This window comes from Ornithorhynchus anatinus, chromosome 6 (genome assembly GCF_004115215.2).
Source record: "Ornithorhynchus anatinus isolate Pmale09 chromosome 6, mOrnAna1.pri.v4, whole genome shotgun sequence".
In the NCBI taxonomy this organism is placed as follows: Eukaryota; Metazoa; Chordata; class Mammalia; order Monotremata; family Ornithorhynchidae; genus Ornithorhynchus; species Ornithorhynchus anatinus.
The window spans coordinates 38,154,812-38,167,124 of record NC_041733.1 but is presented as its reverse complement, the minus strand read 5'-3'; the positions used below and the strand labels follow the sequence as shown (position 1 = coordinate 38,167,124).

The 12,313-nt window shown below is 42.3% G+C and overlaps 1 long non-coding RNA gene across 1 annotated transcript in view; it reads left to right on the top strand.

Annotated features, from left to right (window-relative positions):
* Positions 1-859: 859 nt before the first annotated feature.
* The window catches only part of LOC120638478, a 492,540-nt gene continuing 481,086 nt past the window's right edge, over positions 860-12,313 (top strand). Inside the window, exons 1-2 of the long non-coding RNA XR_005660150.1 lie at positions 860-955; positions 6,120-6,173. This is a non-coding gene — a long non-coding RNA (uncharacterized LOC120638478). The remainder of the gene's footprint in view (positions 956-6,119; positions 6,174-12,313) is intronic.

The following is a 12,313-nucleotide window of genomic DNA, read 5'->3' as shown; positions in this document are numbered from 1 at the left end:
AGAGCAGGAATTCGAACCCATGATCTCTGACTCCCAAGCCCGTGTTCTTTCCGCTGAGCTACGCTGCTTCTAGATATGATTTTTACCTCCAGAAAGGGGCTAACAAATTCCATCAGGAGTTAAAATGATGACTGAGGTAAGTAGGTTGAGGAGTAAAAGCTTGTAATGCCTATGGAGAAGTTGATCCAGGCCTTTAAGTGAACTTTAGCCAGAACTCTTGTATTTCAGGCATGTTGTAATAATAATAATGTTGGTATTTGTTAAGCACTTACTACATGCAGAGCACTGTTCTGAGCGCTGGGGTAAATACAGGGGAATGAGGTTGTCCCATGTGAGGCTCACAGTCTTCATCTCCATTTTACAGATGAGGAAACTGAGGCACAGAGAAGTGAAGTGACTTGCCCACAGTCACAGAGCTGACAAGGGGCAGAGTCGGGATAGTTCTGTGAAATTTAGCTATGGGTAATCAGGCACTACAACATTGCTAAATTATCATCTAGAGCTGTCTGGTTCATCTCAATCCTGATATAAGGCTCAGGGAGCGGAGAAAAAAGAAACAATCACCTTCATCAAGAAGAAAGGTGACGCCAGTAAAGAAGGACTGGGGTGCACCTTTGAAAATTAGCTTCAGGATTGGGTAAGGCAGACTTGACAGAAGGCTAAAGAGTTTGGATGAAGCCTCCTAAATTAGAGGAATAGTCAGAGGAAAACTTTCTACCTGAACCCTTGTTTTCAACGGAATCACCACGGGCTTGTTCCCAGCTGAGGGCACTTAGTTAATTGACTGGGAAGAGAGGCGTGTTAGTAAATGGGAAACAGCTGTGTTAGAGAGCAGTTCTCCACGAGGCACTGGGTTTTCCTTCATAAGGGCCTAGAGCTCTGTGCTCTTTGCTGTTCTGATTTCTACAGAGGTTGTCTGTGACAGGAGTGGTTGGAATTCAAAAAATGGAGCAAGGTAAGGTGGTGAGGGAAGCTATGGTGATAGGTGAGGGGAACAGAAAAAGCCTTAAAGGAGAATTTTGTGAGAGAGATGTGTCATAGTTGGTGGCATCTGGCTGATGTCTTCCCAGTGTGAACAAACCAACAAAGAGGGAGAAAATGAAAAAGAGAAAGCAGTAGGGATTTCTACTGCAGGTGGTGCTCAGGAAGGACCATATTTTATGGAGCAGATAAAAGTCACAAAGCATAGCCAGTTTAGGGGAAGGGGGAAAGGAAAATCAAACTCAGGGTAAGAAAATACCAGGCTAAGGGACACTGCTTGCCCTGGCTAACTCTAGGTAACCATTTGAGGGGTTTTTAATGGCATAAAGTGCTCTCTATGTGTCAAGCATGTTCAGAGTCCTGAGATAAATACAGATTAATGAGGTTAGACCTAGTTCCTGTCCCACACGGGGCCCACAGTCTCAGTGGAAGTTTGGGAATTCACAAAATGCTAGTCTCTAGAAACAAGGTTAATCAAAAATTTACCTTTTCCCCTCAGATCTAGATGGAATCAGTTTAGGACACTATGGGGCTGTACTGGGGAGAGGGGGACATTAGGAAGGATAAATTTAGTTCTTATTGGGTTCGTTTATAAGTAATAATGTTGGTATTTAAGTGCTTACTATGTGCAGAGCACCGTTCTAAGCCCTGGGGTAGATACAGGGTGAGTGGGTTGTCCCACGTGGGGCTCACCAGTTTTAATCCCCACTTTACAGATGAGTTAACTGAGGCACAGAGAAATGAAGTGACTTGCCCACAGTCACACGGCTGACAAGTGGCAGAGCTGGGATTAGAACCCATGACCTCTGACTCCCAAGCCTGGGCTCTTTCCACTGAGCCACACTGCTTCCCAAGAGGGAAGCAGTAAAGAGGGAGGGGGTTCCAGGAGGGAGGTTGGGGGGGATGGGGCGAGAGGTGGCCAGCGAGACAGATGAGATTAAAGTACAGTGAACAGGTTGGCATTAGAAGAGCAAACTGTGTGGGGGCTCAGAGCAAAGTACCCCCTCTGGTCAGAGCACGTGAGATGAACGGACCATAGCGAGACACCTAAACAATAGATACATAGTGGGAAGCAAACAAGCCCACAGGGAACAATAAGTAAGAAAAAGACAGGGTAAGGCACAGTCTCAAGCAACACAACACAGGTTAGAGCTGTGAAAAACAAAACTGACAAAGATGTAGATGAATGGCAAGGCAGGTCACCCTCACCGAGGTCCTGCAAGCATCTTTGGTGACAGTGTTGGAGATGATCGCATTTCAGCTGGAGGGATCATTGCCATCTCATTAATGGTCTTATTAATAGTAATAATAATGGCATTTAAGTGCTTACTATGTGCCAGGCACCCTTCTAAGCGTTGGGGTAGATATAAGATAAGTGAGTTGGACAGTGTCCAACATAGGGCTCACAGTCTTAATCGCCATTTTACAGATGAGGTAACTGAGGTACAGAGATGTGCAGTGACTTGCCAAAGGGCATGTAGCAGACAAGTGGCTGACCCGCTATTAGAATCCATGACCTTCTGACTCCTAGGCCAATGCTCTATCTACTAGGCCACATTGCTACTCATAAGCAGAGATATTGCTTATACTCTTTGTGTATGTTTGAGGTTGAACCTGCTAAACATTATACTTGACATTCTCTGATCTAAATGAAAAGCAGCGTTGCCTAGTGGATAGAGAACGGGCCTGGGAGTCAGGAGGACCTGCGTTCTAATCCTGACTCCACTTGATTTATTCATTCAATTGCATTTATTGAGTGCTTACTGTGTGCAAAGCACTGTACTAAGACCTTGGGAGAGTACAGTGTAACCAACAGACTGACATATTTCCTGCCCACAATGAGTTTACAGCTGTTTCACCTAGGGCAAGTTATTTAACTTTTCTGTGCCTCATCTGTAAATTGGGGATTAAGACTGTGAGCTCAGTGTGGGACAGGGACTGTGTCTAACCCGATCAACTTGTATCTACCCCAGGACCTAGTAGAGTGCCTGGCACATAGTAATCACTTATGAGATATCATAAAACCCCTCTCTGTATGCATTAAAAAAAACAACTGGCATTTAACTCAGAAATATCTCAAAACAAACACTTGTTTGGGGAGGCAGTGTGGCCTGATGGTAGAGGGCCGGGTTGGGAGTCAGCTGATCTGGCCCTGGCTCTGCCGCTCCACCTTCTGGGTGATCTAAAACAAGTCAGCTGGACTTGCTCTGTCTCAGTTTCCTCATCTTTAAAATATTGTTTCTTCCCTCCTCTTAGAACAGGAGCTCTGGGTGACCTGGATCCTAGCTTAATATCTCATATCTAGTGCCACGCTTGGTATATTGTAAGGACTTGATAAATACCCTCACTAAGTAGTCAAGCCTGACTCCAGATAAATACTAAAATTTGTCCAAATGCATACATGTGAAGCTTTTTTTTTTTTTTTAACAAAAAAACCCTTTATACATGCAAGTCTGAATTTATCCAGTTCTCTCTATTAAATATTACTCTTTGGCAGATCTCAGTAGACAGTTTTTCTTACCATATTAACAAAATTCAATCTTGTTTGATGAAGAAAATTCCATACTTCTAGTTTTTCTTATAATTTATTCATTTATATTATCTCTCCCCCTCTAGACTGAAGGCTCAATGTGGGCAGGGAGCGTGTCTACCTGCTCTATTGTACTTTCCCAAGTGCTTCTTAGTACAGTGCCTTGAACACAGTAAGCATGCAATGAATACCACTGATGATATTGTGAACATATGCTGTTCCTTTTTTCTCTCAAAACAATGAAAACAGTAAACCCAAAGTTGTGGGTTCCAACTTGAGTAGACTGGCAGTTTTAGCTGTGTGATTATACTGTGGGTTTTTTACTGGTCCAAGACTCCTGCCATTTGACACTTGCGGACTGGAAGCGTTAGGGGCTCTGTCTTTAGGGCATAACTGTTTCTGCCTGGATTCTGGAAACAACACTGAAACCAAACAGAATGGCTGTGGGCTGAGACAGTGAGGAAGCTGATAGAACTGAGGGCTTAAATGCTATCTGTCAGGCAGACATGCTCATGTCAGGGCAAAGACTCTGAGGTTCTAAGCCATTAACAAACTCTATGGGGCTTTCACTGTAAGTATTAGCTTGTTGCCAGGAGTTAGTTTTGGCCCTGTGTGGATTTTGAATTGCAAGAAAAATTTTTGTCCAAAAAAATTATTTCCCTAAATGCTCTTGCTTCCTCACAGACCTGTTTATTCAATCAAAAGTAATAAAATTAATTCATCTTCCAGGTTTATCATAGTGGAAGAACTAGACTGTTTTCATTACCTTTCCTGATGAGGCCAAAAATTTTTATCAACCTAGTTAAAGGTATATTCATTCAGTCATATTTATTTTCATTCAATCGATAATGATCTCAAGATACAGTTCCTGAATTATGATGGATAGTTGAGTGCTTGCTGATATGTGTGGCTTTATTTTTTTGGGTGGGGGGCACGAGTGAATGTTAGGCCCTATGAGCCAGACACTGTATTAAGCACTGGGATAGATATACAAGATAATGAGCTTGGACACAGTCCCTCTCCCAAGTGAGGCTCAACATCTTGATCCCCATGTTACAGATGAGGTAACTGGGGCGCAGAGAAGTTAAGTGACTTGCCCGTGGTCACAAAGAAGATAAGGGAGCTGGTGGTAGAACCCAGATCCTCTATCTTTTAGGCTCTCCTCTTTCCACTATACCATGCTACTTGTCTGTCTTGTCTAGTCATGAAGGCTTTGGGACCGAGAATCCATACGTAAGAATTGGTTAGAATGCCAGTCACTTGCCTAGTGCCACATGTACTCTCTTGCCAGTAATGTCCCTTTGGCAGTGGGTTTTAACAAACAAGTGGGGGCAACCTACTGAGAACTGCATATATATATATATATATATATATATATGTATTCAACCCTTACTATGTGCCAGGCACTGTCAAACGTGCTGGAGTTGGTACATGCAAATCAGGCTGGACACAGTCCCTGTCCCACATGGGGCTCCCAGTCTTAATCCCCATTTTACAGATGAGGGAAATGAGGCCCAGTGAAGTGACTTGCCCAAGGTCACACAGTAGCCAAGTGACAGAGCTGGGTTTAAAACCCAGTCTTTCTGACTCTCAGGCCCTTGTGCAATCCATGAGGCCCCAATGGTTCCTTGCTTATGCATAAAACCCTTTTATGGCCCAAGTGGCTGCTGCATAATAATGATAATAGCAGTAGTATTTAAGTGCTTACTATAGTCCATCACTGTACTAAGCACTGGAACAGATACAAGATAGAACCCACGCCTCACTTGATGCCATATAGAACAGCAAGTGGTTGCCAGTCTAGTTGCCTTGGGAGATACTGATGACACACTGGACAGGCATTAGATGGTTTTGTCAGAAACATCACTCAGGGCATAACCCTACCACATATTCCCATACTTTGTTTCATTCATTTATTAATCATTTATTGAGCCCTTACTGTGTGCAGAGCACTGTACTAGGCGCTTGGCAAGTACAATTCAGCAACAAATAGAGACAATCCCTACCCAGCAACAGGCTCACATGTCACTCCTCCCTTGAGTTGAAGTTTGGGTTGGACTTTGGGGGAGAGTTTCACTATAGGTGTCATTTTGAAATAATTTTCCCAGATGCGTTTACCTTGTAGTTGCTTGCCTGGAAGCTCATTTGCCATTTCCTGACCGTTCACTGTTTTATCAAATCGTTTCACTATTTATTTTCATTAGCAACTCCTTGTGGGCAGGGAACATGTTTACTAACTCTGTTATATTGTAATCTCCCAAATGCTTAGTACAGCATTCAATAAATATCATCGATTGATTGAATTAAATTCATCTTGATAAAATAATTGTTTATCTCCCTCAGGTGTAAAACTAACAGCAGAAAGCAAGTAAAATAAAAGTAATTTTGATATATTGATGTCACTTTGGTTAATCTGAGTTTGACTTTTTTTAAAAAAATACTGAAATGTAAGAACTTTTTCCCCCTTTCTATTATATTGTGTTTTTCCCTAATTCTGAGGGCAGATGAGGATAGCAATTTGGTTACAGAGTGCTTTTTCAAGATGACACAACAATAATTGAAGCTCTGACCTATAATACTGTCCCTAATTTGTAATATTTCTTTGCAGGTGGAAGATGAAAATTTAACTTAGAAGCTGAGAAGGCAGGAATCCTGGCGAACTGTAAGTAAACATGATAAACTGAATATTTTTCATTCAGATGCAGATGACCGCAGTGATTCTGTTTGGCTCACTAATATATTATTTTTACTTAATTTAGTTCATCTTGCTATTAAAAATGATCAACTTGTTTCTTTTTCACATTTTCAATTATCAAGCAAGAATATTGAAATTTCTCATAAACAAATATAAGCCTCACATATATAATTCAAGCTGTACAATCAGAATAAATACATTGACTTTATTCAGACATGTGATCACAGAAGATAAATCAAAAGGAGGCAGCCTTTTGTTCTGCAAAGTCCATCCAATCTCTTTCTAATTTATTCTGCTGATGAAAAGTGCTTAATAGTTTGCAAACCTGAAAGGAATGTTTATCTCTTGTGGTCAAGACAGACTTCCACTAACCTAAAGGGTCTAGCTGCCTCAAGGAAACTTGAAGCTTTTCAGAGAAATGCATTTCCCACCAAGGACTCTGAGATGAATAATTTCCTTCTCTATAGGAGGAGGTCTTACTGTAGAAATACCTCAATATTGACTATCAGAGAAGTCAGTGGTTCAAAATATCATCTGTGGCTAAATGTTTTAGTCTTTGTCCATTCCCTTAGGTCATTGAGAGTGGTTCTGGGGCAAATTCAGATCTGGAGTTCAATTAGAAAAGCATCATGTTGCTTCCCAGAATTTGGATCTGATGACTTACTTGCTCATGCCTTTTTTATTACCTCTCTCTGAAGATTAAAGACTGAGAAGTAGGGGCATTGATTATTGACATCTGTACTCTTTGTGAATAAAAGCCATAAATTAGTCACTAATTGGTTCTTAAGGCAAGTGTGTGTGAGAAGAGAGTGTGTGGGGGTTTTGTGTGTGAAGGGATTGCTCTCTTGAGCTAATGGTACAGTTTTACCAGATGTTTTCATGATGGTTTAGGAGTTGGTTAGATAGCTGGTTGGCATCCAATTTAATAATTCAGGTTGCTTGTTCTTTGAAGCACTTGACCCGGGATAACCATTGTCTTTAAGGGTTTGTTGCACATGAGATTCATGTAAGCTGGTAGGTGTGCCAGCGTTTTGTGGATGGGTTTTGGGTGGTGGCCCAGAAGAGAGTCTTAGACCTGATCTTTTGCCATTTTTTCTCCTCATTAAATATGATGGTTTATGGCTCTGTTTTTCATTTGACCATCTGCTAAATGATAAGCTCCTTGTGGGCGGAGATCATATCATCTACTGCATAGTGCTTAGTACAGTTCTTGGCACACAAGCACTCTGTGAGTACTAGTTTTCAAGTGTGTGTATGTGTGTAGGGAGAGGTCGGTTCTTTCGCCTTTAACCCTCAGATTCCTTTCACAAATTTAGGTCATCCTCATTCGTTCATTAGTTGATTCTCCTCATTTACTTGTTTTGTTTGAGAAGCATTGACACTACCCTCTCTATTGCTTTAGTTACTTTTGCACTAAGGAATGATCTTTTGTGAGTGTATTTTTGTGCTTATCTTTGGACTTTTTATTTAAATGTCATGTTACAGCGTGGTCTAGGATTTATATTGGAAGATGGGTGTAGAGAACCCGTATAATTCAGGTCTTTGCTTTTCTAGTGTGTTGAGTCTGTGAACTTGTCATACATGGACAACCCAAACAAAATGAAGATGTTCTTTTGAAAAAGTGAATATTTCACTCTTGTCACTTGTTCCACCACTCCAGCTCGCCTCATTGATTTTTCAGTCACTGTTTTAAAGGGTCAAGTGAGAAAATCCTAAAGGGTGAAGCCTTCCTTCCTAAACTGACTTTATCTCTACCTCTGTCTCAGTGTGTTTCCTAAGGCATAATGACTTTGTTTAGAGAAGGGCCAAAGAACTATGGGTTCAGCTGCCTCTAACTTGAGAACTTTTTCATCCAATCAGAAGGGTGACTTGATTCTGCTTTCCTATTGAAGTTACTGAGGCTTGAGTTTTAGATTTGAGGAATATTCCAGGGAAGTAAGGGGTCATCCGTTCTCAATTCCCGCATTAATAATAATAATAATGTTAAGCGCTTACTATGTGCCGAGCACTGTTCTAAGCACTGGGGTAGATACAGGGTAATTAGGTTGTCCCACGTGAAGCTCACAGTCTTCATCCCCATTTTACAGATGAGGGAACTGAGGCACAGAGAAGTGAAGTGACTTGCCCACAGTCACACAGCTGACAAGTGGCAGAGTTGGGATTCGAACCTATGACCTCTGACTCCCAAGCCCGTGCTCTTTCCACTGAGCAACACTGCTTCTCTACTCCGAGGCCGCCGCCTCTCACTTTTCTGTTCTTGAACTTTATTAAGCAGCCCCACTGGTCCTGGGTTTTACTGCTGCTGCTATCATCACTGCCTCTTCCCCCGCTTGCACTGTCCTCTCTTGCCAGACAGGTCTAGCATACGATGTGGAGAGGGTAAGAGGGCAGTAGCATAAGAGAAAGCGGGGTAGGGGAGAAGCCGATTCTGAAACAGCCCTCATGGTATCTCCCTCTTCCTTTTACACTTGACAAGTTCCCTCTCAGTTACCTTCTCCACCATCACCGTCTGCCCATTCCATTTCCTGACAGTGAACCTCGGGGTGGCATAGAAGCTACCCCAAGTGTGATGGACAGCAGCAATAAGACCTGCAGAATCCCTAGTGAAAACCAGCAGCAAATTCAAAGAATTGAGTGACAGAGAGGGGTGTGGGATAATAGAGAATGAGTTGCGGTTGTGGGGCAAGGGCTCAGAAAGGCTGCAGAAACGAGAGGAGCCAGGGAGGACCTGGATTTGCATACTTTGGAGGGGGGCAGGATAGTTTGATGTGATCTGACAAGAAAAAAATCATGTTCTTGGTGCTTCGCCTGTCAGTGCATCAAATGCCATTGCTACGATGGAGGAACTCGAATATGTAGTCTGAGATCTCACACATGTAGCATATCCAACTGACAAGACACTCGGAACGTTCCGAAGATGTTCAATCTTTTTTTCTTTTTATTGAAATGAAAAATCATCTGAATGTACAAGAGCATCGGTCATTACTATCCCTCCCCCATCAGCTTTGGTCCCATCCCTTTGTCCTCTAGACTGTAAGCTCATTGAGGAGAGGGAACGTGTCTCCCATCTCAGTTATATTGTACTAGTGCTTAGTACAGGGCTTTGCACCTAGTGAGCTCTCAATAAATACAACTGATGGACTGACTGCTCAGGAAAGGTGCTGAAGGAGATCCTCTGTAAACTTCTTTCAAACTTCCATAATCTAGTCTTTTCAAACTAACAAAACTGACCACTATTATTTTAATCCCTAATCTTCTCTAAGGTGTCGGTTTAACTTCCAATAGCTCAATCATTAATTGTTGCTCTGCCTTTTAAAGCAAACTGAGGGAGCTATTGTTTGAACAAGTAGGAGGGATTTCTCCCTTAGGGTATTGACTTATCCACGTTTCAACTTGGCTGGAAGAAAAAGGCCATTAGAAAGGAGTGATAAGCCTTCAAATACTGTGAAATATCACACCCAATCCCTGAGATTGGCAGAGGTATATGTACATATCTATAATTCTATTTATATTAATGCCTGTTTATAAACATCAAAACAAGTATACCTATAATTCTATTTATATTGATGCTATTGATGCCTGTTTTGTTGATGTTTTGTTTTGATGTCTGCCTCTCCCCTTCTAGACTGTAAGCCTATTGTGGGCAGGGATTGTCTGTCTTTATTGCTGAATTGCATTTAGTACAGTGCTCTGCACACAGTAAGCGCTCAATAATTACAATGGATTGGATGCAAGTAGTACTTTTCTCAACACTTAATTCTCTGGGGGTGCTGTCTGCACACAGTAATTGAATCTAAGGCTGATTTCCTTTGGGAAACAAAAATTGGGGCCACTTAGCCATAAATGGAGATGTAAGGAACAGGTAGGTTTAGACAATGTGTCCAGAATCCAGTTGAGAGCTCTGTATAGGGCCCAAGAGCTGCGACTGAACTGAACTCCCATTGAATAGAGAAGCAGCAGGGCCTTAAGGATAGAGTGTGGTTCTGCGAGTCAGAAGGACCTGGGTTCTCATCCCGAGTCCACCACTTGTCTGCTGGGTATGACCTTGGTCAAGTCACTTAACTTTTTGCCTCTGTTCCCTCATCTGTATAATGGGGATTAAGACTGAATCACTTCTGGATCAGAGTCTGTTCCAACCTGACTTGCTTGTACAGTGCCTGGCACATAGTAAGTGCTTAACAAATACCATTAATATTATTATGATTATTACCATGCAAGACCAATCCTGGGATTTAATTCATAACCCAAGTGATCACAGAGAGAACTAAAGACAAGTTTTCCAAGGTAATATTTAAAGGTCCTGAAGATTGACTCTTAGGGCCAAGCTGTGGTTTTATAGAATCCTACAGTTTGAACGTGAGAAGATTTTGGGGGGGGGAAAGATCTGGCAAAGTCGAATCTTAAAACGCCCAAATAAATCAATAGGATTTGAGTACTAAATGGCTACAGAGGATTGTACCGAGTTTTTGGGAGATTTCAATACAACACAGGTGGTAGATAGCATTCCCTGCTCACAGTGAACTTACACACTCTGCTGCTCAGCCGCTAACCTCCTCACTGTACCTCGTTTCCACCTGTTCCGCCGCCAACCCCTAGCGGGGTCCTACCTCTGACCTGGATGGAATGCCCTCCCTCCTCACAACCGCCAAACTAACTCTCCTCCCTTCTTCAAAGCCCTACAGAGAGCTCATCTCCTCCAGGAGGCCTTCCCAGCCTTCCCCTTCCCTCTGCTCCTCCTCCCCTCATTCCCCCAACTGCCTCACTCTGCTCTACCCCCTTCCCTTCCCCACAGCACTTGTATATGTTTATACGCATTTATTGCTCTATTTATTTTATTAATTTTGTGCATTTATCTATGGTTCTATTTATCCTTTTTGATGGGAGTGATGCCTATCTACTTGTTTTATTTTGTTGTCTGTCTTCCCCTTCTAGACTGTGAGCTCGTTGTTGGGTAGGGATTGTTACCAAATTGCACTTTCCAAGCGCTTAGTACAGTGCTCTGCACAAAGTAAGTGCTCAATAAATATGATTTAATTGAATGAATAGAAGAGACAGACATTAATATACATAATTTATAGTATCTAATTCCCATATATACATTAGTTCTGTGAGGGTGGCGTTGAGTACCAGATGTTCAAAGGTCATAGATTCAAGTGCAGAGTCAACAGAAGGGAGAAGCCTAATATATAACTGTAGTATAATTTGGGTGGAGGGAAACATTAATGATGTGAATTTCTCTTATCACTAAAGCTCAGGGAGAAAAACCAGTGTTCCATAGTACAGCCTCTAGCGAGGTTCCACTTGTCTCAGTTCCCTTTATTCTCCTCTTGGGAGAATTTAGCTCTACTCCTGGAGGAGTAGAATTTTTTCCCTTTTTGGATGAGAAATAATAATAATTATGGTATTTGTTAAGCACTTACTATGTGCCAGGCGCTGTACTAACCACTGGGGTGCTTACAAGCAAATTGGGTTGGACACAGCCCCTGTCCCACATGGGGCACACAGTCTTAATCCCCATCTTATAAATGAGGTCCCTGAGGCACCGAGAAGTGAAGTGACTTGCCCAAGGCACCCAGCAGACAAGCGGTGGAGCCAGGTCTAGAACCCATGAAAGCAAACTCCCCCCCCAGGATGTTCTAAGTGGTCATGGTGGGGAAAAGTGCCCTTCTATCAAGGCATGACCTACCAAAGAAGTGAGAAAACCCTTAAAAATGTGTCATAGTTGTTATGATATTAAACACTAAATGCTGGGGGGAAATACTAGAGAGTCTGCTCAGACTCAGCCCCTCTCCCACATAGGGCTCGCAGTCTAAGAGCAGGTACCTTATTCCCATTTTGTAGATGAGGAAACTGAGGCACAGATGGAAAAATCATTTTGCTCCAATTCACCAAACTTGGATGAGAAACCTGTCCTAATGACTCGATCCTCTGTTTTTTCCAGACGTTCACCTTGTCCGCAGTATGATTCTCCCCACCTTACTTGCTACTCATTAAAGATTTACCCCCTAGTTTTCAAATGAGAATTTCCACTGACAGAGCAATCCCTAGGGAAGACTTGTGAGAATTAACTGCCATTTTTCTCATTAAGGGCCTGGAATGTCTGTGAC